Source organism: Vanellus vanellus (assembly GCF_965231255.1).
Source record: "Vanellus vanellus genome assembly, chromosome: 11".
In the NCBI taxonomy this organism is placed as follows: domain Eukaryota; kingdom Metazoa; phylum Chordata; class Aves; order Charadriiformes; family Charadriidae; genus Vanellus; species Vanellus vanellus.
The window spans coordinates 16,339,470-16,345,038 of record NC_138916.1 but is presented as its reverse complement, the minus strand read 5'-3'; positions in this window follow the sequence as shown (position 1 = coordinate 16,345,038).

Here is a 5,569-nt window from a genome sequence, read left to right as displayed (position 1 = left end):
CTGGCCACGCTTCTTTCGATGCAGCCCAGAATGATATTGTGAAGAAACAAAAGCAGTTCCTGTAGTTGGAAGGGAGTGAAATTCAAGGCTCATCTGACTAAGTTAGCCTTCTTGGGGATGTGAAAGACCCAAATAGTCTTTGGGCCTGTAGAATTATTCTCAGGTGCTTTCTTACGAAAGCTACCTTGGCACATATACCCAGCCCTCTTTGCTGCTTGGCTTCTGCTCTGAAGCTGTAGGACTTCTCAAAGTGAAAAAAGGAAAAAAGCTCCAGTTAAATGCACCTGTCTTCCTGGCTGTTCTCATGGTGCCTCCTGCTATGAACTTTGTCCCTGTGACCTCACAGTACCTCTAAATTCAGTATATGAGCCAAATAATGTATCTGATGTAAAGGTCAAATTCCAGTGAAGGCACCAGCCAAGAAATTCTTGTTGGAACGTGGTGTAAACAGTACCTGATGCTTTGTATACTCACTGACCAGCCAAATCCTGGCCTGGATGCTGGCTCTGGCACAAGGTGGAGGGATTTGCACCAAGGACTTCTGTGTGGTGTCCAAGTAATGTTCTTTTAAGCATCATTGTGATGGGACATGTCAGTGTGCCCTCTTTATTTGGAGATAAAAATCTGTCAGATGTTTGACAACAAAACTGTGGTGGGCTTTGCCTGGCTCCCAATGACTCTGGTGAGGACTGCACTTTATCTCTCATGGCCACATCTCCTGAAAAACCAAGTTTAAGTGCTTGAAGTGCTCAGCTAATTCTCAAAGTATAGAAAGTATAATTAAGGTCTCAGACTTAATTGGTTGTTTTAAATGGCCAGAAGTACTGAGTAATCTCAGCATTTGCTTCTGACGTGTTTGCTTCTGAGCTGCCACTGAAGATAATGGGTTCTGCATGGGGTAAGCTTGGGCTAGTTAGATGCCAGTCTCGAAATAAGCAGTGTGTTGCCTTGCTTTGTGTGCCTAAACTGATGAGGCATAGTGCTGGTGTGGCCCTAGAATACTTGTCTATGTAATTCTTTGGAGACCTTAAAGTAGCAGTTTAGGCTTAACACTTTCTTCCTGTAAAAATTAAAGCATCTGTTACACAAAAAGTGCTGGGTAAAAAGCAGGGAACAGGATTGCGTAATAAAGGTTGAGTTTTTTTCATGATTCCTCTTGCACAGATTCCCGTACACATATAGCTTCTGTGACCTCAGACTGTCCTCCAGTTCTTTACGAAAACGGTCTGGCAGCCTTTCCTATCAGTCACATTGCTTCGGCGTATTTCCCAGGTATATACCATTCCCTGCGTCCATTTTCGTCTGGATGGTCTCTAAACATCTTCCTCTGCATTTAAACCTTTGAAAGTTCAACAGTGTTACAGTTCTTGTACTCTTCCTGGGGTGATATTTGAATAATATGCTGGCATAAAATTCAGCTTTGTTTACAAATCTTCATAGCATTCTGATTTTCCACCCTTTCCTTAATAAAGTCCCCTTATCCATAATGTGATTCTAAATATCTTACCTGGTAGTGACAGGCCTGTAACTTCTGGCTTTGCAGCATATCTTTCGGAAGAGGAATTAATATCAGCTTTGCCTGATATTAAAGATGATTAATTTCCTGGAAACATTCCTTAAAGAACTAACTTCAGTGAAACAGCTTTCCTTCTTCCCCCTTCAAAGAGGAGGGGGGAAAACCCTTATTTCTGATCTGAATCTGCCAAGGCACGACCCTTTAAAGTAGGGCCTTTTACTTTCCTCTTGTCTAGCAGATTGCTTTCAGTTTTATTCCCTAAGTAGGTACTACAAATAAGTGAAACCAGTCCAAGAAATGTCTGATAAATTAGTTAATGAAGTCTGTCTGCTTAATCTGTCTAGAAATGGCCTCTTTGGCTCTTCTGAATCTTAGTGGCGAAGAGAGAGGGTATTACACTACTTGGTAGAATCTGTAAAAGGTGAGAAAAGGGGATTTCTAAACGCACTCAGTGTTGGCCAGGTATGCTTCAGTGTTTTGGTGTCCAGCTGAGATCTGAAAGCACCAGTGAGCTGGAACATTGACTGGTGGGAGGGCATCTAGGAGGCTTTTGTATCAAACTGCCATTCCTGGAAACTGGATTCTTTCAGGATTCTTCAGTGAATGTAACAGAGCCTAAATATCTTGCTAGGACAGCCCCTTTTAAAGTGTCTGCCTCTTACTCTTGTCTGTGGGCAGTTCCATGCAACTGCATCTTCACTTAAAGCTCAAAACGTTTCTAATGCTTCAGTGAAATAAGTCTCCTAGGCTTTCAGTTGGTCATTAAAAGGCCTGAGGGAAGGACCCTATGGGAGTGGCTTCCTTTAATGTCTTCGCTTTTTTTTAATGTTGGCTTTCCAGTATGCAGAGTCAGGCTCAGCTTTGGCATGGGTGGGGGAGCTGTAATGCTTGTGAGCTACCAAATCCTGTGTGTGCCATGTTGAGTCACAGGGTAAAGTGACTTCTCTTCCTGGAAGAGTCTCCTCTCCCCAGGAAGCCTGGAACAGAAATGTATACAGGTCTTGGTGAAGTCACAACTGACAACAAATCTTACTGTACAAGTAAACATCTTGATGATGGCTTTCCCGAAATCCAGTGTCTTTGAGAGGAGACACGAGGAATTTGCGGTACCTCTACTGGCTTTTCTATTCCTGCCTGGAAAGGGGAGATGTGGGGTGTCTCTAATTGTACTTGTACAGGTGAGGTGCACTCTGTTAACAGTAGTGCTGGAGTGTTTCCTTTAACATGATTTTCAGCTTTTTATTCTGTGATGAAAGGGCAAATGAAAAGACTCCATAAATCCGGCATTTGTTTTCCAGTGATTGATTTGAAAGTTAATCATTGGTCACAAATGGAACTTAAGAATATTGCTTGAAAAAACTGTCAGTCTTTGGGGCTGTCATGCCTTTAAGTGATTTTTTTTTTTTTTTTTTTTTAAAAAAGGAATTGTATATTTAAGAGCTTCAACTTCTTTGTGTTCCTCAATGTGAATCTCAAACCCTGTGATGGATGAAAAGGCAAGCTTGATTGCTTCCCATGATACACTTACTGCCTCTTGCTCATTTTGTCTAGCCTGCTAAAAGTGAATATAGTGTTCCATATACAGAAAAGGACAAATATTTATCTGTTTATATTAATACTGACCCATTTAGAAGAGATTCTAGATTAAAATTTGACTGGCTCAACACTGTGGTTATCTGTTCTTTTTCGTAAACAGACAAGTTTATTGGGTCAATGCAAAAAGGGTTTAACAAAACAGAGGCAAGGTGACCTCATCCCTGCTTGTAAATAGGGAGGCATTTGTCCTATGTGATTAGAGGCAGAGCTCTTAAATCCATTTCGGTAAGCTAAACACTTAAAATTTTAGAGCAGAGTGCTCTGGCTCAGTTCCTGCAAATCTGCCCTGGCTGAGACAGGTCTGTTTAGGTCTTCAGAAATACCAGACTCTTGAGGAAGGCTCTGAAATGCCACAGCTGGATCCATAAGGCATGGAGTTTACCAGTCTTATCTTCTTGGACTAGACCCATTGCTTAGTTAATCACTGCAGACAGCTGTGCAACTGCAACAGTAGTGCCAACTTCATGTTAGCTGTACACAGACTGATCTAAGCTTTTAGGTAAATATCCTGACAAATACATGAACCTCTAGCACGTGTCTGAAGTGTGTATGTTCAATGAATGTGTATTTAGACTGTCTAAAGGGGAAAAATACTAGTTCATAAGTGTCAAAGCATAATCCCGCCTACCAGCAGCTGTGTTTTCTGAAAGTGACTCCAAGCTAGTATGCTTTTTTTTTTTTTTAAGGTAGTGACAGGCAAAGACTGGATATAGAAGTATCAAAGAGATATGGTACGTTTGTAATCTGAAGATTATGTGGGAGAGAAGACTCTCAGCAAGATACAGCTTAGTTGGATCAATTATACTGAGTCACTAGTACAAAACGCTAATGATTAATCATGCCCAGTTTTATTTTTAACAAATTCACTAATGCTGTGAAAGCTGTAAACAGTAAACTAGCTTAAAATCCAGGTGGCAGGAAGGTCTTAGGTAACTTTTCTATCAGTGTGTCTCTTAATTTTCTAAATAAAACAAGGAAGGAAATTTCCCAACAGAAGAACTTCTGAGTTTTAGCTGAGGAAGTCTTACTCAAGTACCTGGTTGTCCTTCAGTCAATGATTGTTCAGGAACTCAATCCACTCTTCTGCTGATTGTACCTTCTCTGGAGAAGCCATTGCTGTAGGTTGCCTGTTGTCTCCTATGCAGTTGGTGGTAGTGTTGGTGAAAGTCTAAGTGTGGAAGTGAGCTAACATACTACAGCTGAGCACTGTACTCAAACTCTTGAGACACATGATGCCAGTGTAATCTTCTGATCAGAAGAATAAATGGCTTTTTGTGACCCACTTCTCTCCCTTCTACTGTGAAGCTCAGAATCAGAAAATAAAAGCTTCAGAGTTGTCCAATATTAAATGTCTCTACTTCCCTCACCCTCTGTTCTCCTGCAACACAGGCAGTTATGGTGGCAGAAACTTGCAGCTATCAATCAGTAGCTGATGTAAGACTTGTTTTCTTCCAAGGGGTTTTGGTGTAGCTGCGTTGAGTACGGAAAGTACTTCTGAGGTCTTCTCTTCCTGCTAGGAAGAATATTAAGGCTTTGGTATGGCCTGTCCTGTTGGTGTGTGTTTAGAGTTGAAAGCAGCAGCTGTGGTAGAGAGCAGACTGTTCTGGAACTTTTTCCTGGAAGCTCCAATTCCCTATTAGATTGTGTCTATAGGGAATTCAGTTCTAATTGTAAATATTGCTTACATTTTTATGGTCACAGGCTGAAAGCTATCTCTATTACTGGCATCATCAAATTCATGTAACAAGCCTTGGTGAGTGTGCACTAGGGTTAATTAGGTGGCTGTATCTGAGCCTCCTGGTGGCTCTCACCATCTTGTTGATGTGTGATATGTTGTAACTTCTCAAAAAAGCAAGTGTGGGCACAAGCAGAGACTGTTTACAAGCTTCCACCTGTAGGGGTGAGCTGCCTTGCTGAGCATGAGTGAAAGTAGCAGGAAACTTCTTTCAGACTGGCTTCACACTCCTGTAACAGTGTAGATAGCGCACAAAGTTGAGAAGAACAGTAGCCCGTCACTTCTAGTCTTTTAAATGTGAGGCAATTTGGGTAGTGTTTATAACTGGGGAAATGTCAGTGTCTTGCAAAGGTGATAACTGTGTGGTCTTCTGGAAGTTCATAGCTTGGCTTTCCTCTGAAGTTGTACGGGTTTTCATTATTGCTTTCTATATCTACTCATGAAGGGGTATTTGCATACTGCAGATGAAATATGCTGTAGGCAACTGATGTGGTCTGGAATCTCTCCATAGGCAAGAGGTTTGTGATGCAGATGGATCAGAGTTTATGACTGAATATACAAATATAAGCATTTATGACTGAATATACAAATCAATTGCAATGTCTACAATGGACTTCTGTATAAATTTGTGTTCTTCCCTTCCAGCTGAGATGCAACCTTATCAGTAATAATAAATTTGCTTTTTCTTGCCTCACAGGGGAACTTGGGTAGCACGTGGATCC